At 32.6% G+C, this 21668-nt stretch overlaps 1 protein-coding gene and 1 long non-coding RNA gene across 2 annotated transcripts in view; one reads left to right on the top strand and one right to left on the bottom strand.

Moving 5' to 3' along the window:
- Toll-6 (Toll-like receptor 6) overlaps positions 1–21668 on the top strand; it is a 90119-nt gene that overhangs the window by 54577 nt on the left and 13874 nt on the right.
- On the bottom strand, positions 11114–20527 carry LOC149032948 (uncharacterized). Its single transcript, XR_016176132.1, has 3 exons — positions 20437–20527; positions 17376–17441; positions 11114–17202 (listed from the first exon to the last, which is right to left on the bottom strand). It is a non-coding gene; the product is annotated as an uncharacterized LOC149032948 (long non-coding RNA).

Genomic DNA, 21668 nt, shown 5'->3' with positions numbered 1-21668 from the left:
TTATTTCAATATGAATACCTTTAAAAGTGGTCCATTTTAAAATTTATCATCAGCTAGCCCGAATAAAATTTTTACTTTATCGAAATTGCAACATAGAATGAGTGAATGTCTGTGAGAGAGAGAAAGAGAGAGAGAGAGAGGTCACAAACGATCGAAACCAGGACAACGAGGAGAACGTAATTGCGATCGAACAAACAATGTTCCTATTCTCTCTCTACTCTCCACTCTATCCTTCTTACCAATACATACACACATACCAATAGTGTATATATAGCACAGTTAGCTTTAGTCGAAAACGCCAAGCTTTAGGGGGAAACATCATTGTCGCATGGTTTCATTCGACATAGAAGAAGAATCCGATTCGTAAAGGTCAAAAACGACTTGTCTTTGATTGATTTACCCATGGTCAATACGCGGTAAAGAATAGTTTCTAAGTACCATCGTACTACCATCCTATACTACCATCTCTCCCAACCACAACCCCCTCTCAAACGTTAAACCATCGTACTGTCGATTCTCTATCTCCAACATCCAATTCCCGTGTCCGATGGTTGAAAAGAAGTAGAAAAATAAGATAAAGAGAGCATAGAAGAGTAGGGAGAAGAGAAGAAAATAGGGTTTCTATGGTGAAGGGATGGAGGGGTAAAGAAAGAGGTTCTCTTCCTTCTTCTATCGATGAACAGTACTTATTTCTGGTGCTATCGTTCAGCTTGGAATAACCTTCGAGACGTTCAGAATTGTTACAGACGTCTCTCTCTCTCTCTCTTTCTCTCTCTTTCTCATTCTTTCTTTCTTCATCTATTTCCTTTTATCTACCTTCGATCGAACATTAACCGTTTGCACTCCCGCGAAACGCGATCCAAGTTCTTCCCTCGAGTCACCCTTATCCTCTTTTCAACCCATCTTGAACCACCACCATTGCTCACTCTTACTACTACTACTATTACTACTAGTAATACTACTATGGTTTTCGAGGTTCAGACCAACGCTTAGTCGCCACTATTACCCCCTACCCCTTCCACCATTACCCTTCTTTAACTTTAAGAAGAATCAGCGGGATGTTATGGGAAAAGGGAGAGGGGGTGAGTCTTTAAATCGATGTGACCAAATTTAAAGGATTGTTCATCCTGGTCGATAACCTTTCGATCTTTCTTCAAAAATATTAGTGAGATAAAGAATTATAGTAGATAAAAATAATAAAATATAGATTTGTTACAATCTCTAAAATGAAATCTATTTTTTGTTTTGTTTTTTGTAGCAGCAGCAGCAGGTTTGAGAAATCTTTGTTAAAGAATTTGTTGCTTATTTGGTTATTCGTTTTAGTCGAATAGTTGAGCAACAGGCGAGAGAATTACGGGTAGGAAAAGGGTGTATAAAGGGCCATTTCATTAAGTTGAGGGAGACACGAAAGATATTAATTAAAGTTTCTCTCTCTCTCTCTTTCTTTCTCTTTCAATTTCACTCTCTTTTTTTTTATTCTACATCCGAGTCCTATTTAATTATAAATAGTAGACAACACGAATGGTACTCGGAACGTAATAAAAATTGATTCAATTTGTCTTTTTAAAAACTTTTTGTTCATGTTCCTCCCCCATGTTTTTATTTTTTATTTTTATCCTTCCGGAAAAAAATTTCCATATCGTTTGTTTTCTATAAAAAAAAAAAAAACAACAAAAAATTATAATTAAATTTATAACATTTCGTATATAGTAATAATAGTAGTATAATATCGTCTTCGTTTGTAACAAAGTTATTGATATTCTCTATGTTCTCGTATTCGCAAGTATTATTAGAAAATGTTACATCAAAGTTGGCCGATCCGTGTATCGATAACGATAACGAGCTTCTCCTCGTTTCTATTATCAATTAACAAGTCCATATTATATGTCGTCGTAACAATTATTAAACATCGGTCCCACCAACCCCCTCAAACCCCTCTAACCCCTCTTCGCTTCACCGTATTAACATTTAAAATTAAATGCTCGCTCGTGTATAAAGCATTCTCGTTATCACAAAACAAATCGATACTTTAACCAACGTATTCTCGATTACGGTACTATATGTATGTATGTATAAGGTATGTGTATGTGTGCATGTGTATTTGTGTTATTTTATTTAGAACAGGTGTGAGTATCCCTCTCACTCACTCTCACACTCTCTCTCTCTCTTTCTCTCTTTTACTATACATATCTATTCGTAGTTTCACAAATTTTATATCCGTCGAGATAATAGTGCAATTAAATCGCACGGAATAAATTTTCAAGAAAAAGAGAGAAAGAGATAAAGAGAGAGAGAGAGAAATTAATCGCGTTACTTTACGGAAGGGAAAACAACAACAAAAATAAGAAAGAAAAAGAAAAAAAAATAACATTTGCTATGATCCAACATAATTATCATACTTTTGAAAATTTCATGCGGTTAGTGGAATATGGAAATAAAATTGTCGAAAAATAAAAAAGAAAGAAAGAAAGAAAGAAAGAAAAATCTCTTTCCAAACTCTCAGAATTCTTACTCGAGGAAACTTACTTTAATATCTTTCCATGGTATCTAAGTAGATGTATGTATGTATATATGTATGAATGTATGCTTGCTAACGCGAGGTCGCACGTTTATTACATCGTTCGAGATGGGATCGATATGCGAATCGGAATTACCGACATTCAAAGGAAATTCGAGATAGGCAAAAGTGAAAAGGAGAATCTAAGGAAGGAGAATTACGAAGCTTCTTCTTCTTCTTCTTCTTCTTCTTCTTTCTCCTAACTTCGTAATATATCTTTCCTTATCTATTTAGTTTTCTTTTCGTGATATACACTGCACAAATATTTATACAATTTTTTTGTTTCTTTTTTTTATATATAAAAGATTACAAAAAATAATATCTTCTTAATATATATAAATTACGTGTCACGTTGTTTATCCGCAATGGATTCCTAAACTACTGAACCGATTTTAATAAAATTTTGCACACTGTGTGCAGTTTCATCCATTCAACTTGAAAGATACGAGTATTATTTTATTATAATTATTATTTTATTGCTAATTATTTGTTTATTAACAAAGAGTCATGATTATCTCTGTTAGTTCGATAAGATTCTAACAGATGGCGATATAAGGTAATTCGTTCGACTTAAAGACGTGTGTATCGGACTAATTGTGAGCCACAGCAACGTGTGGCGGGGCACCCCTCTAGTAATAAATATATAATAATAAATATAAATCAAACGTAATTAATACGAGAATATTATACGCTAATAAATTGAATAATTTTGAAACAAGAAAAAAAAACATAAAATCTAATAATAAAAAAAAGAAAAAAAAAAGGTGTCTAATAACTCGAACACGATTTATACGTTAACGTGAATCTCACGTAGATAATATTTGGACTTTTTTGTTTGTATGGGTTTCTTCCAGAGCAAGCACACATGCATGCATCGAATATTTGGAATATTGTACGTACTTCATTCTCTCTCTCTCTCTCACACACTCTCTTTCTCTCTCTCTTAAATGTAATTCAGCATACTTGTTTGGAGTTTCCGCTCGACTGGTCCTTGTTTTCGCAAATGTTCGATAACGGACGACACACGAAAGAGATCGGCGTAAAATATGGGCCGACGAGCGACGGTTTTATGGAGCATGGTCAGAAAGGAATAAAGTGTGGCTCTTCTATCACTTCGTTTTCCATTCAATGTTATCTCGAACGAGCTCGGTTAGTATAGAATATATATATATATATGTATGTATGTATACATGTATGTGTATGAGAATGAGAAAAAGACAGAAAGATAAAAAGAGAGAGACAGAGAGAGAGAGAGAGAGAGAGAGAGAGAGAGAGAGAGAGCGTGCGAATCGAGCTCAGTGACTCGTATTACGCGTGAATTCTTCTTTCCTTCACACGCGGAAATGAAACGAACCGAACCGAACCGAACGTGCGAAAACGCATATCGTAGAGACCAAACCAACCGACTAGTGATTTGTGATGTTAATTTGCTACAACTACCATACGATAGTATACCAAACGATTGTTTCCTACCTTTTTTCTTTTTACTGTGTTTTATTTTTTAATTTTTCCTTCCTTTTTTTTTTTGTGCATCCTGTTATAGCTTGAACATACCTGTAATTACGTATATCATATTGTATTATATTTGAAATAATATAAGTGCATATAAATATTTATATTATACATTTGTCTTATTATTATTATTGCTATTATTGTTTGCCAGTGGGGGGAGGGGGGAAGAAAAAATATCACGTTTTGTAGATCGAAAATTAATATGTGCACGTTTCATTATAACTCGAATATAAAATGAAATATTTTTATTTTAAATTGGTACGATACTTATTGGTATTTCCTTTTTTTTTTTTCTTTATAATAATAATATTTATTTTCTCATGGACTTTTAATATTTTATTTCAATATTAACAATCTAATGAAACATATGTATATGAAAAAAAAAAAATAATGCTAAAACAATGAGAATTTAATTATTTATTTATTTATCTTATCATATGAAGTATATTGGATTTTGTTTGTTTCTTTTGTCTCTCTTCTCGTAGAAATTATTATTGAAAATTTGTTGTTAATTCAATATAAAAGGATAGTAAACAACCGAGTAATATTCTTTTGTTTCCTTTTGAATTTTGAGCTTGAATCTCACTATCGGATCGATTATCGAAAATCATTCAATAGAATGACACGACGCGAGCGAGAACCGTGAAAATGGGAGTTTGAGGGGTGGGGAAACTGGAAACCAGTGAAAATAGAGATTTCACACAGACCATTCGCTAGAATGGTTCACTCGATATACCGCAGAAATCCTTCATTCGTAGTGGTCCACCGTTAATCGATATATTTGATTAGTTCGACGCGCGTAGCTAATGGAGCTTTTTACCAACGTTACTGCATTCCGGCCAACCCCCACCCCCTCCCCACCCCCCTCCCCTCTCCCTCCCCCCTTCCCACACCCTCTTCCTATCCTTATTTTCAATCCTTTAACCTAACCATCAAATTTTCTCGTACAATCCCTTTCGTGAATTTTTACTTGTCCTGAAAGAAAAAAATAATAAAAGAAAATAAACAAAATTCGAGTAGAATACGTTTTTTTTTCACGAATCTTTCGAATAAATTTAACGTAGTAATAAAATTTTATACACACACACACACACATTCATCTACGAGGTAGCATACACGTTTACTACTTTGTAAAGATGCAATCAATAAGATCGGAACATCCACTGAACGTTTCTTTTCTTTACCATAAGTACCAACAAAACTTTTCGCATATACAAATAGAAGATACCATCTTTCGTAGGCATTTTCGATATCGTCGATATCGTTAAATTTTCTCGAAAGATTCAATCCTCATTCCCCTTAGAACTACCACCATCGTGTATATTTGTTGGTCTTTCAACGAAAAAAAAAAAAAAGAAAAATAAAATAAAATAAAAAGGAAAACTTTTCAACTTATCGACGTATACGGAGTTTCTTTAAATTTTCGTTACTTAGTATGATCGAAAATGATTACGAGACTGTTTTCAAACTATTTCTTTGAATATGAATAAAGAACACAATTTTCACGTATACATTTCCACCTTTAAAAGCGACCCTTTAACTTTCCCACAATCTTCGACGATAATTATTTGAGTTCAATGGAGAGAACCGATAGTACCCCTAAAAACTTTTCACTCGTATTCCGCTAAACTTTTACCTTTCGAACTTTTACATAATACCATTCGAAAATGTATATCTATCCTTTAACATATATATATATATATATATATATATGTAAGTATATGTCTGCATACACGTCGTTTGTGTGTTAACTCGTGTTACGTATGCGAGTGTTAAAAAAAAAAAAAAAAAAAAAAAGCCCGTTGTGTGGAATGAAAGTGTTCGGTTGAAGTTTGTAAAGTAGTTGGCAAATATAAAAGGGATAAAAATGTGGTTGGCTCGTGGTAAGACGAAAATTGTGACACATGGGTATATTTTCTTTTAGTCACCTCTTTTTTTTTTTTTTTTGTACTCTAGCACATTTTACATTATTACATTATTCTTTCTTCAAACGAAAACTAGAATCAGCTTATTCTACTTATCGAACTTGAATCGAGTCCTCACTTTACTACTACTACTACTACTACTTTTTTTTTTTTACTTCTTTCTTTCACAGGGAATATTTTTCTTTCACTACCCAACTCAGTTAGTTCCTTCTATTCTTTCTTTCTACATAAATCTATGCATGTATATACGTATGTATGTGTAAACGTTACGAGCAATGGGCCAAGGCGAGAATCGACACACGGTATATCGATACTCTTTGTACGAGATTTATATTCGACTGTGGGGCCGTCTGGAAAATGATGAGACTCGAGGAACTTCCATGGACGGTTAAATTATAGTATCGAAATGTAAATCACGAACCTACGGAAATACCTAGGTATATATATATATATATATATATGTACATACATACATACATATATGTATAAACCTTATACCGTACGTTTATCTTTTTAAACTCGGACATTTTTATGAAATCTCGCGTGCAAAGATATGACCGAGAAAAGAGTACAGAATAAGAAAGAGAGAGAACTTTCGATCTCTCACCTCATTTATTTTCACCTTACGTTCTCTTTCTCCTTCTCTCTAGAAAAAATAATATTAATAGCAATTAATCTTTTTATTACACTTCTATTATGCACATATATATATCTTTACGAGAATTGTAGAATTGTTTTAAGCAAATGTATGATTTGTTATTTTAACTTGAATATGTTTTTTCCACTGATTGAATTCTCTTTCTTTTATTTTTATTATTTTTTTTTTTTTGATTATGTTTCTTTTCAGTTTCATTAAGGAAAGAAACAAAATATGATAAAAGAAAGAAGACGATGAAAAGAAAAATAAAAGGTGAAAAATAAAGGATAAAGTAAAATAACACGGGAGATTCTCTTTTGCATCGTTTTAAAGTATCCTAGGTACTCTAGGGAAATAAGAGGCATACAGAAAAGCTCCTACCATACCCAAGCTCGACTTGAATCCTTTTGTAATTTTTAACTTGGAAAATGTCGATGTTCGTAGGACCACCCTTCCCGTCCCCGTTCCCTTAAAAATAGCGTCGAGACTGGTCTGATGAAAAAAAATGTCTTCTTTTCACATTCATTTTCTCATATCATCCTTCATCTTCTTCTTTTTCTTCTTCTTCTTCTTTTTTTTTTTTTTTTTTAAATTTTATTACAGTACGTACTTCCTCCTTTTTTCTCCCCCTTTTTATCCTTTTTCTTTCTGGCCCCTTTTTCTCTTCCTTTTTTTTTTTTTTCGCAATCGCAAGCTCGATAAAATTAGGAACGCATCGACGCGTTCGAATCTTGAAACTTCGTATTCAACGAGTAATACCTATTACTAGATTCCCATCGTCAAAAAAAAAAAAAAAGGGTGAAGGGTGAAAAGGGAACGTTCTCGAGTGGCCACTCAAATTAGGAAGTTCGTTATGATCCTTCAAATCCTTAATCTAAGTTCGACCCTCGAAGTTATCCGACACGTTGCGTGTGGAATTTTAAAGGGTACCATCCGATATTTAAATCATTCATCGATTTCCCTTCGAAATTTTTCCTGATTAAATGTATAACGTAATTTAAAAAAAAAAAAAAAAAAAGAAAAAGAGAAAAAAAAAGAAATAAAACAATAATTCATTCCTCTCTCTCTCTCTCTCTCTCTTTATTATTTAATCACGAAACATTCGCGTGTTAAAATTAAAATTGAAATAAAAAGAAATTTAAAAATTGAGGAAAAAAAAAGTAAAAAGAGAAAGGTAATTCGATCCTTGATCTAAATTCGTTCTTACAAAATTTGACACGTTACGTGAATATTAAAATGAATCATTCAATATGAATAATTTATCGATTCATCGAATACTGGACTAGTTACATTACCTTAGAAAAAAATTATTATTATTATTATTATTATTATTACTATTACTATTTAAATATGGAATATTCATAAAGGTACTACTGTAACATGCATTTAAAATTAAAATAAAAATCAAGTAAAAAAAAACAAAATTTAATCAAACGAACTCACACACACATACAAACACAATAATAGAATGTAGCCAATTAGTCACTAGCAAAAGTCTATATAATATACGTATATATAAAAACACCCATGCAAATATATATATGTACCTATATGTGAGTTGTGTTTACACACTAGTACACAATGGGTTTAACACCGCAAGTAATATCGATTGCATCGCTCTCAACACCCAAAGAGAGGGAAAGAGAGAGAGAGAGAGAGAGAGAGAGAGAGATCGGAGACCCAATTATTAAAGAGTTACTCGAGCCAGCTAATAAATCGCAGTGATTTAACGGGTATATCGGAGTCGAAAGTAGTATCCTACATAAATAGGACACGTAAGATTATAAGAGAGCCATAGTGCATAAGCGTATATTAAAAGCAAATACCAAAGCTTGGTAATAGGAGAAAAAAGGGGGCGGGGTATACAAAAGAGAGTGAGAGAGAGAGAGAGAGTGAGAGAGAGAGAAAGAAAGGGAGGCGTGTACAACGAACTTTTCACCTTCGATAAAGCATGATAAATATATAGAAGGTGTTACAAAATATGCGTGCATAATTTTAGGTATCGGTTTAATTACGTTAAAATAAGAATTACGTGTTCGTTACCGATCATACGTATTCGATACGATTAATTTTTGCGAATTTATGAAATCGATTGAAAATTTATGACCACCTATTTTGAAGTACCCTATATAAATATATATATGAATATATAGCTTTGATATTACATTACGTGATTATTCAAATAATAATTTGATCGAACGAGCTCACTCGAGTTCGTGATGTGAAAGGGTGGGTGTACAGAATGAAGTTGTTAAATAGTTAAATATATATTTTTCGATAATTCTACTTTTGAAAAGGTATTAAAAATCAATAGGATCTAATTAAAGGTAAATTAAATGTCTAATTACTCCTTTAATGTGTTGCGTACCATCTATCTATCCATCTATCTATCTATCTATTTATCTATCTATATGTATCGTACTATATAGATGATAAGTACAACGATATTATCGTTCAATGAAACTTCGAAATAAAATCAAAAGCGAATCTCGATCGAGTTTTGCTCGAAACGACGTATATCGGGTTTCAGCTGCACTAACGTGCAGTAAAACTTACAAGAGAGATATGGAGAAAGTATGAACGAACCTAACGGATGGATAACCGTACGGGGGTTGGTCGGAAAGGGGACGGACAGGACGGACACCAACGTGAAAACGAATACGGGAACCGCTCGAGTAACATAAGAATGACCGACGTTCGTGCAGCTTTTCAAGTACGAAGATTCAAGCTTGCATGCTATCTCTTTCTCTCTCTCTCTCTCTCTCTCTCCCTCTCTCTCTCTCGTTTGCTCGATCCAATTACGACGTGATACCTGTATAAAGAATCTTGTTAATTCGGGTTATCCGAGCCTTCTCTGAAACTTCCAACCGACACCAAAAGTCGAAAGGGACGACGAGGAGAGTGACGTTCAACCCTGATCACTATTTAAATTCAACTAGGGAAACTATGTTAATTTGACAGCGATGGAAGAGAGAGAGAGAGAGAGAGAGAGAGAGAGAGAGAGAGAGGGAGAGGGAGAGGGAATGAAAGAGAGAAACGAGATGGAAAATCCGGTAGCAGTTTTAAGGGATAATTCGACGATAAAAGAGAAGATAAAGAGAAAAATATAGTATATGTGTATGTGTATGTGTATGAGTGTGAAATAAAGAAAGAAAAAAAGAGGAGCAAGTACAAAGCCGTAGAAAATAAAAAGAAAAAGAAATAAAAAGAGAGAGAGAGAGAGAGAGAGAGAAAGTGAAAATTAGAGTGCGAGGAAAAAAGGAAAAAGAAGGAAGGGTGGTAGGTAGCACTTGAACAAAAATTTATTGGAAGGAGAAATTAACTGCAGCCACGCAAAGCCTCTTCTTCTTATTTTTTCTCTCCCCCCAGGGCCAAGTCCTTCCAACAGAATGATTGTTTATGCGCCTTTTGGAAGAAGATCCTTTTCTTCCTGTTACTCCTCCTCCTCCTCATTCTCCTTCTTCTTCTTTTTCTTATATATTTTTTTTTCATCGTCGTCGCAGCACCACTTCAGCTTGGATCGTAAAAGAAAGAAAAGAAGAAGAAGAAGAAGAAGAAGAAGAAGAAGAAGATGATATCCCGTGAATCGAGATAGCTTGATTTTGCTCGGTGAAAAGGCGCTTCTTTCTCTCCACTGTGCTGACGTGCCAAGAGATTGGTTTCCGTGATTTCCTTTGCTTGTTTCTTTCTCTCTCTTCTATCCTCCTCCTCCACCTCCTTAGCCCTTCTTCTTTTTTTTCCTATCTCCTCCTACTACTCCCTTTTCCTACTTCTCATCTTCTTCTTCTTCTTCTTCTTCTACTTTTTTATCTTCTTCTTTTTCTTAGGGAAGCTTCTTAGTCATTTTTTATTTTTTTTTTTTTTTCTACACGCGCGTCGCCCTTTTATACCTACCTACCTATCTACCTACCTACTTACCTACCTACCACCCTTTCCATCCCCTCCTACTTCTGTCCAAATGCCACTCAATTTTTTTTTACTTCTTTCTCTATCCTTCTTACTTGCTCCTGCTTACTTTATTACTTTTTTTTTTTTGCTTTCTTCTTCTTCTTCTTCTTCTTCTTCATTTTCTTTACTCTTATTTGCCCTTTTACTTTTTTTCTCTTTTTTCTTTTTGCGTCTCTCGACTTAATTGCTCTTATCGAAAAAGTGTGTCCTTTTAAGAAAACGATTGACTTTGGACGACGACATAGTTTATCAAATGATCCGTCTGTAAAATGGATTACAAGGATTACGATAAGACAAATGATTTTAACGATTATTGTATTGATTTAAGTGATTTGATATTTTTAGAAATAACAATTCAACTAATATATTTTATTAAACTGTACTTTTTGTTAATCATCGTACTTCAATATTTTTCAATGTTTTACTGTTTAATTTTGATTAAATCAATAAATTTATAGTTACTCCGGACTTCTTTAAAATTATATAATATATACATTAATATGCATAATTTTATATATAATAATTAAATTATTATATAAATAATAAACATAATAATTATAATATGTAATAATTTAACAATTTAATTTTAACATTATAAAAAACGAATTTTCTATTTATTCCAACAAATAAATAAAACAATATTTACTGCAACACCTATTAAATAATTTTCATTTTATATAAATTTATTTACAAAGAAACAAGGATTACGAATTCTTGCTAGGATATCCAAAGAGAGAGAGAGAGAGAGAGAGAACGTTATCTATCTAAAGCGTTATCGTCATTACTAGAGAAATTCGGAGTATTCTCGCGTATCCTCGATTGTCCACTACACACACACACACACTCACACACACACATCCACATACATATATATACAAACACGTATTCGTCGATTAGAACGAATTAACAGTCCGATTGCGTGAGTACGCGCGTGCGAACAGGAATCGCGTAGAGGCGTGCAACTACAATGCGATTGGCAACGTGCGTGGTGATCGCAATCATGTTTAGACTAGCAAAGCATGTTCTGCTCGAATTCATCTTCCTATCTCACTCTAACACTACCTTTAACCCTTTAACGAAACCCTAACTCTGTTGGTATACCCAGGTTGTTCGTTGTGTCGTTGGCACGTTGCGTGCTAAAGGGATGGTACCACGTGGAAAAGAGAAAGGAATCAAACTATGTGTGTTGGCGTATAGGAATGTGTATGTATGTTTGTATATGTGTGAGAGAAAGAGAAAGAGAGAGAGAGAGAGAGGGTAGTGGAAATAAAAAATGGGGTATACGATGAGCCAACAACGCATATTGGCAAACGATACCCGTACCCGGTGCATGCGGCCTCGTTTAGGCTGGAACAACGTTTGTCAACCGATGTCGTTAGCCACAAATTTTATTTGACTCCTCCTCCACCTTCCCCTACAATGATCAAACATTTTTTTTCTTCCTCTTCTTCTTCTTTTTTTTTTTTTTATACTTTCACTCAAGTGAACGTTAACGTTTACACTTTCACACCTTTTTTCTCACGACAGACACGTATTTTTATCTAAAAACATGTCGATTCTTTGATCATTTTTGATCCATTGGGAATCTCTCCCACTCTTTCCTTCTATTTCATCATACGTGTACACCCAAGTGAATTGGGAGGATAAAAAAATATTCGCATAGGAAGAAAAGAGAGAGAAAAAAAAACAAACCGAAAAACAAAAAAAATTCATTTATGAACCAGCCAGAACCATTGGAAAAGATGGAACAATCAAGTTTCATCCTGTATATATAGATATACGTAGTAAATGAAATTGGATTTTTGTTCGGACTAATTGTCTGACTGATGAGAATTCATTTCGCATTCATCGAATAGTCAAATTAGTTGATGATATTGCATTAAATGGGATGAGAAGGAGGATCAGGTGGAAAAGGGAAAAAGGGACAGGGTATATTGTACATTGTATATGTGCTACTTATCCGAGAAATTTCTTTTTATACGCAAATTATTCAAATCCTCTTTCAAATCGTGATTAAAAAAAAAAATATGAAAAGAGAGAGAGAGAGAGAGAGAGACAGACAGAGAACAAGGGAGGATAAAAATATCATAAGTACGATTAACGAATTTGTAATCGTTCATTCGTTTAATGTGAAAGGGATTTATTTTAAGTACAATCAAACATGGGTTTCCCAATTCGTGAACAGAGAGTAACAGGGGAGAAATGGATGAGAAAGAGGGTGGTAAGGGGGAGGGGCAAAGTCCCGTTTTATTCTTCTCATTGTATCGCGTGCATTTACATTTTGAAATTGTTACATTGAACACGGTATAGAATCATAATAATAATAATAATAATATAGTAGAATTTTTTTTGGAAAATTAATAATATATTCTCGAAATTAAAGATAGGTAGGAGAGATCAAATATTATGAAACCATTCGATTTTATCCAGTTTCAAGCTTTATCATGGAATATATTTGATAATCAAGCTCTCTCCTCCTATCCCCCCCCCTGCTGTACGTATGTACCTGTAAGCTGCTTGTCCCGTTCCCCCATCTCCTCCCTTCCACCGGTACCGATTGGAACAAATGAATTATGAAATACAACGAAATTATCGTGAGTTTAATAATAATGACATTACATAGGTAATAAAAATAAAGAAAAGTAATTCGACTAAATTTTGCACATTCGATAAACACGTGAAATAGTTTTAAATAAAAAAAAAAAAAAAAAAATAGAAAAAAAAACATTCAGGATTTTTCAATCGATCGTTTGTAACAGAGTAAACGATTTGTAGACTTTGGTGAATAAAAAAAAAAATTGACAGTAGGACAAAATGGAAAAAGAAAAGAATGAAAAATAAACGATAGAGAGAATAAGAGAGAAAGAAAGAGAGAAAGAGAGAAAGAGAGAAATCGTGGTTTCTCTTCGTTAAATCGCAATCACGAAGTTCACACAAAGTAAACGAGCGACCTTACGGTCGAACTCGGAACGTAATTTAAATCGTTCGGCGTTGCTTATATTAAAACGAGAAAGACAATTGTCGTAAAAGTCAGGAAAATTGAGAGAAACATTTCGCGAGAAACTGATGGGTGGGGTGGGGGGGGGGCGTAGAGTGTGAATAAAAAAAAAAAAAAAAGAACAAGAATAAAGAAAGAAGAAAAAAGTATGGAAACTTAGAAAATGAGAAAATTTATCATTTTCTTTTAGAAAAAATCAAATAGAAATGTTATAATATATATTCTTTTTTTTTTTTTTTTTTTTTTTGACTTTTTCTTTTGTATTTTTACATATTAAGAGAAACGAAGAAATGAGAAAGAAATTGTGTGAGAAAATATAACAAGAAAAAGGGAAAGAGAGAAAGAAGATACAGCAATTTGAAACCTGTATTATTACAACTCTCTCAGAAACCAAGATTCGTTAGAAACATCTGCTTTACAAAAATTATAACGTAATCTTCGTACCTTCTCACTATACTCTCTTCCTAGATAAAGATAAAAAGAGACAAAGAGAGAGAGAGAGAGAGAGAGAGAGAGAAAAAATATAAATGAAAAAAAAAAAAGAAGAAAAGAAAAAACCCAGAGATCTAGAGTTGGGCCCAAGGGTGAGTCTATAGAAGAGTAAAAAACAAATGAAAGGTTGATGTAATAAAAGGGCAGACGTAGCTGTGAAATGGCAGTCTTTATCCTCTTTTGGCATAATCCGTGCTTCACGTAGAGCAAAAGAAAGAAAGATAGATAAAAAGTAGGAGAAAGAGAGAGAGAGAGAGAGAGAGAGAGAGAGAGAAACGAGAATGGATGAAAAAGAAAGAAAAAGGAAGAAAATAGAAAGAAACTTCACTACCACGCCGTCACTATTTTCTCTTCTTCTTTTTGCGGACTGTAAAATAGGTATGCGAATGAGCGAGAAAAGAGTGGATCCGTCCGTTCTACTTTTCCAACATAGAGGAAAAGAGAAAGAAAGAAAGAAAAAAAAAAAAAGAAAAAAAGAAAGAGAAATAGAGGAAGTGAAAAAGGAATGGTTCATGGTGAACGCAATGGCATTGCCACGTTATTGGTCGAACGAGAAATCCGTGTACGTTCGTTCGTTCGAACGAAAAAGGGCTCTTACATTGTGTCAAGCTGGATAGTAGTAGCAGTAGGGTATAGTGATCGACGTAAACGATGAATCGAAAGCTATGGGAGAAAGCTGACTAGCTTATTGTGGAACCACCCATTCACTATTTATTTCTATTTCTTTCTCAATATAATATCCCTTCTTTTTTTTTTTTTCATTTCCTCGGATACGAGAAATTGCAATTATTGAATAAACAAGAGTGATGATACTTAAAGAAACACCTACATACATTTTTAAAATTATTTTTTTCTATTAAAAATATTGATCACAAATAAATTGAAATATTTTATTGGAATACATTTTAATTTCGAATCGGAGTCAAACTTCGTCGTTATTGACTTGACTGTATAAAATATTTTGGATTAATTTATAGAAAAATATAAATATATTTATATGAAAAAAAAAAAAAAAGAAGAAGAATAACAAAGTATGGGAATAATGTTCGATTAGACTTTTGGCAGATCGGCAAACGAATAAGTACGTTAATTTGAGTCATAAACTCTCCTGGTGCATTGAAAATCATGAAATTCTCTGTATCTACATGAATAATGTAACACTAAAATCCGAATTAAATGTTCGTCGATATTGTACGCTTGATAATCGATATATATCTCGTATAATAATGTAAGTCGAGCGAAAAGCTTTGATGGCAATTACAGATGGAACTAATTGAATCGTTTATATTTTCGTGCTCCGCTTTAATGAGGATTTTATATCCCCCGTATTGGTAATGTTTCGAACGTTATATAATATTACATATGTGTGTTATATATATGTGTGTGTGTATGCATGCACGCGTATATACTTGATAGTCAGTAATGTTACAATTATTTCATACTTTTACAATTATAACAATTATGATTTGTATATATCAAACTATTATACAATACACGTGCATATGTACGCGTATCGTTCAGTTTTGTTGAAGCCGAAAGCATTTCCCGTTAACAAGAAGAGAGAGAGAGCATTCTTTTTAATGGGAATAATAAAATTATTAAATACCGAAGTAATTAAAACATAGATGGGAAAAAAATAAAAGTTTGATTTTTCTCCTAAAAAAAAAAAAAAAAAAACAATATATATATATATGAGAGAGAGAAAAAAATCATTTCTAAAACTTTTCAACCTATCTACTATACCTCGTATTTTAAAATTCAAATAAATTTAATTATATGTTTAAATAAATTTCATATTATTTCGTATAAATATAATTTTAATTATAAGCGAATTTAATAATAATAATATATATATATATATATGTAATATATATTATACCTAACAAATGAAAAAAAAAAAAAAAAATAATAAAATTTGTTTCTAGTACGTCGGATACGTGTATGGCTTTAGTTTTTGGGTTGGAAAGGAATATTTTGGTAACGGACAGTGAACGTGGTACAATGATCACATAAATGTATAAGATGACATAGATGGACATATATCGATCGAACAATCGGACATCTGTCTAAACGTCTGTCAGACTATGGACATTCGATGGATATGTCAGCAATCTTTCAATACGCACTATTCGCCAAATTTTAGAAGCGTTTTAGTATTTTTACATGGCCAAACAAAATTCTCTATCGTCGATCAGTTAACTTTACTCACATCATTTTTCTTTTCTGTTTTTTTTTTTTTTCGATAACACACGAATTTCAAAATGAATCAATAAATTAAATCACGTCACGATATTAATTATTTTTCTAGTTTCTAATTTAGTTTGTGGATCATTTAAATGAAAGATCAAAATTTCATTGAAAACTTTAAAATGAATCACAAAAAAAAGAAGATAGTAGGAAAGATATTTGCACTTTCTATTCGCAATCAGATAAAATAAATATCTTCACTACTATCTCTCTTTCTAATTTATTATAAGCACGTACGAGTAATTAAGTGGAAAATATCGGGTGTGTGCTTCCACGTGTCTCTTCTTCATCGTGTACTGTAACAAAGAACAACGTTACAAAAGACTAGAACGTAGAAGAGATATAACAAAAGGGAGAAAGCAACAGTAGCAGCAGCAACAACAGTAGCAGTAGTAGTAGTAGTAGTAGTAGTAGAAAAAGAAAAATAGAAAAAGAAAGAGTAAAAAAGAAAGATAAAAGATAATAGAAGAGAGCAAGCAAGCGTCTCTTATAAAAGCACAGACACACTAACGTGTTTATCTAAATACGTACCTATCGATCATTCATCCAATCCAGCACGTCGTACGTGCCCTATCAATCTCCTATCTTTTCTCTTGTTCTTCACCTTTTTACTCTTCACCTCCCCACCCTTTAACTAACACTTTGTTTCTTTCTCTTTCTCTCACTTTACTCTCAATAACGGGTCTCTTCTCTAATTAGTAACCCCCCAATACCTAGTACAACGAACCAGAACGAACCAGAACTTACCACAACCCTCTTCTCCATCCCTAACTTCCCTTTTCTCCCTCTCCCTTCCTTCATGCCCTTTTTCTCTTCCAATTCTTTTCATTCTTTTCTACTTCACACTAGCAAGGTGTTGGGTTGGTGGTTCTTGATCGATGAAATTCTATGCAGAAATATGATTTATGATAATCCATATGCTAGTTTTCTTTTTAGAATGCTTTTTATTTTTTTTCTATTTCTTTTGTGTATTATTGTTAAACAAAAAAAAAGAAGAAATTATGGATACTTCAAAGTGTTTTTTTTTTTAAATATAATTTAATAGAATTTAGATCATACCTCTTCATTTCTTTTTTTTCCTAATTTTTCACATCAACCATTTGATAGTTGGGGGGTTCATCAAATCTAAACAGAAAAAAAGGATTTTCATTAATACTATTTTCTACAATCACTTGAGAATTCTTTTTCTATTTTTTTCTATTTTACAATTCTATTTACTACATCCATCTAAATTCTACTGTCATGTATTTTTGTTTGTAAAAATAAATTAGAAAAAAGTAAAATGAACGAATTACAGATCCTTGAAAGTGTTTTCGAATGAGCGAATACTTGCGGTATCCTATTACGAGTACTGGGATTAACGTAAACGATGAATCTGAATCGGAAACAAGGTATGCAAGAAAAGCTGTTAGATAAAAGCGAGATAGAAAAAGAATGAGAAAGAGAACAAGAGAACAAGAGAAAGAGAGATAGAGAATGTATACCGCAACATCGTCATTCCGCTTCAGGGATTCCCCCGTTGGAACGGCGAGTCGAAATTTGAATGACGCATTTTCCGATCGTTTCGTATGCACCGTCTCTCATGCACTTTTTCGTTCTTCCCACTATACTGATTCTAGTTTCAACCTATTCCTCTCTTTATCTCTCTCTCTCTCACTCTCTTTAGTTTTTGTTTTCTCTATTTCTCTTTCGATCGACTATATCTCGTCGAATGAATCGTTCAGACTCTCTTCTGGTTAGCCACCGTTCGAATTGTTCAATTTTTGCGATACTCTTTTTCAACGTCCAACGAACACACATTTTCTCTCCCCACTCTTATTTACGCTTTAAAAATAAAAAAAAAAATAAAAAATAAAATAGAAAAAAGTAGGTGTCCTTCTTCTTTCGGGACGCTAGGATAATAAGTTTGATACAAATTAATCTTTAAACACGATGAGTTATGTATTTTATTTATTAATTATTTAATATATATATTAAAAATGATATTATATATTACATGTAAATGTGTAAATATAATATATATTTATATATAATATAATAATAAAATATATCATTTATATAAATATTATATTTAATATCTATATATTATATAATATATAGATATATAATTTATATAATTATTTAATTATTTAATAATAATAATTATCGAGAAGGTTTCACATTTTTATATTAAATCTAAAAGAGCAAAAAGAAATATATATATATATTTATATATATGTATATAAAATCATATTGTAAATATGTATATCCATGAAATATTATTCGAAACGATATAAAATATTGGTATCACTGAACACAAAAAAAAATCAAAAAAGTGAAAAAAAAATACAAAAATCATACCAACAATCCGTTGGATCGTGGTACAATCTTTTTTTTGACTCCTCCCCTGTCCCATCGTCGCGCCGCCCCTTCGTACAAACCCATGGAAAATGAATCCTGTTGTAATATTTATTTAATTTTCGATCTTGATAAAAATATTTCTCTTCACTTTTTATTTTTTTTTTTTTTTTACTATTCTCCCGTTCTTTTTTGTTTGTTCGATTGTTTTTTTGTTGTTTTTTTTGTGTGTGTATATATTCGGAGTAGACGATGTCCTGTATTATTATTCGAATTTTAATTTTATTTTTTTTTTTTTTGTTTAAATCAGTTAATATGGAAATCTCTCGACTCTCGTTTTGTATAAACTTTCCATGAAAAAAAAAAAAAGAAAAAGAAAAAACAAAAATTTGTAAAATAGTACAAAATTAAATTCACCAAATAAAAATCTTCGAAAAAGTAGTAGTATCTATAATTATCATCGAAAAATATCATCATTCAAAAGAAAAAAACATCAGCAAGTATTTCCAATCAAAGTCTGAAAAGTCTTGGTGCTAAAAATTGAAAAAAAAAAAAAAAAACAAAAAAAAACAAGTAAAAAAAGTAAGAAAAAAATAAAAAAGATTTGTGATACGTCGATGCTGCCATAGCAAATTGTATTTATTGAAAGCTTATTTGAAAAATACTTGACGTTCGATCTTTTACCACTCCTAACGTTCTCTCTTTCTAGAATAGAATAGAATAGAAAATAAAAATAAACATAAAAATAAAATAAAAGTACCACCAACAACAACAACAACAACATCAGCAGCAATAGTAGCAAGCAGAATGCAAGCAGTTAGAACGAAAAACGCTAGCTTATCGATGCGATAAACTTTTCGATACTATCGTCAAGAATGGTTTATTGAATTGGAGAGTGGAAATACGATTGGATGCGTATGTGTACAGAATCGATTGATCTCTTAACCTAAATCTCATGCTATCGAAAAGTTATTTATTTATCCGTAGAGTCGTGAAAGTGGAAAGAAGCATTTTTTGGTCTCGTCTGCGCATCTAATCGCACCAAGTCACTCCTCACTTTTTTGCACATTTTTATTTTATTTTCTTTTATGTTCCAATAAAAATGGATAACGACGTTGTGATTCGTTGATGAGAAAATAAATATATACGTACATATATATGTATGTATGTATATATATATATATATTTTTTTTTTGTTTTTATATTCTCTAAAAGAGCTGCTGTTATATCGTGGGACACTTTTTTTATTCCATTTATGTATATATTGCGTATCGAAATGAAAGAGAAGAGACTAAACAAATGTCAATCTTTCCAAGCTTGTCCAATCGAACATATAAAACGAATTCTGATCGTTTTACCAGTATTACAAGCAAACCCCTTTTGTAACATATGTATATGAAATATTTCCTATTGTTTCGATAGACCACGTGTTACCGACAGTTATTGGAATTTGGACCTTGGAAAGAATTTTACGTTACTTATCCGTCTCTTTTCCTCTCTCTCCTCTCTCTCTCTCTCTCTCTTTTTCTCTCCTTTCTTTTTCGCCAATAAAATAAATTACGTTGGTGCGCGATATCCCAAAGAGAAATATCGATGTTATTAGGTCGATCGTATATAAACTATATATGTATTTCTTAAAAAGGAAAATATAAAAATTATCGATTTAGAATCGCATCTATAAAAACGAGATAAATCTTTGTATAAAATAAAATTTAAAAATTGAATAGAAAAAATTTCTGATAATAATATTTCCATATTGTTTAAAAAAATATATATTTCTTACAATTGAACGAGACCGATATTCTTCTTTATGCACCGTATGATCTCCCTGGTGCATAAAAATTAGCAGCAACCAATCCGCGGATAAATTAATCTGAAAATAAAGCAAGAAAATAATAAAGAAAGAGATCAAAGAAATCTCGTGGGACAAGAGTACAATTTTTCTCTACGTCATTGTAAAAAAAGAAAAAAAAAAAAAAAATACCATCTCTGACAATTACATTATCGTTAAATTAAAGAACATCAAAACAGAGTGAGAGAGAGAGAGAGAGAGAGAGATAGAAAATAATATTAATTTAACGATCGAACGAGGACAATCTTGATTCGATTTCTGTTTCAATATTTCTGTTTCTTTTATCATTTGCTTGAAATAATATCTCCGGAGAACCCGTAAGTGGTTACGAACTTTTTAAATGGTAGTAGCAAAATATCAAAAAAGTATAAGAGAGATAGAGAGAGAGAGAGAGAAGGAGGCAAATGCGACTCTACTTGCTTGATTCGTTGGCAGAGATTAATTAATCGGATTCGAATCCAAAGGTATGAATTAAAAGCGAGTGAATCGAAAGGCCGTGTCAGGGTCCTCCATTAACCGAAGCAGAGAACTATCTTCGGTCCGTTTGATCCATAGGTAATTTTTTTTCTCTCTCTCTCTCTCTCTTTCTCCTACAACCCTTTTTCCCTTTCTATTCCCCTTCTCTCGACTCCCACCGCCGCCCTTTATTTTCTTTTTTTTTCTCTTTTATTTTTTGTTCCGTTCCGTCTACCTCCCCCACCACCCTCTCCACCCCTCGTGCCTCTCGCGAAGGACTATTTAACTGGCTTGACTAACGACGTAATTGAAAGAGCCAGAGACAATTAACAGTACGGTATTAAACATCGGTACGTTTCGCGTGTGTGTCCGGATTTTCATTATTCCTCGTAATCGGCCATAGCGAATGAGGACGAACGCGTTAACGTTTGTTAGTATATATACATATGTATATATATGTATTCATGTACATTCATTGGATACATTTATGTACGTCGTATATTCGTGTATGGTTGTGTACATGTGTATATACCATATCATCCCTTCTTCTCTTTCTCTTTGGAGACACGCAGCGCGTTACATGTCCGAGGTCTATTAACTCGTACAAGCGAGGGAAACGTTAGAGCCGTCATAAATGTCAGCTGTGTCACATCTTTCGTAAATTCGAATCATGCGGGTCCGGCCGGGGAAATCATCTACGCAGAACA

This window comes from Polistes dominula, unplaced genomic scaffold (genome assembly GCF_049000335.1).
Source record: "Polistes dominula isolate Pdom_NZ unplaced genomic scaffold, Pdom_raw_medaka contig_31, whole genome shotgun sequence".
NCBI lineage: Eukaryota > Metazoa > Arthropoda > Insecta > Hymenoptera > Vespidae > Polistes > Polistes dominula.
This window is presented reverse-complemented; position numbering and strand designations above follow the sequence as displayed.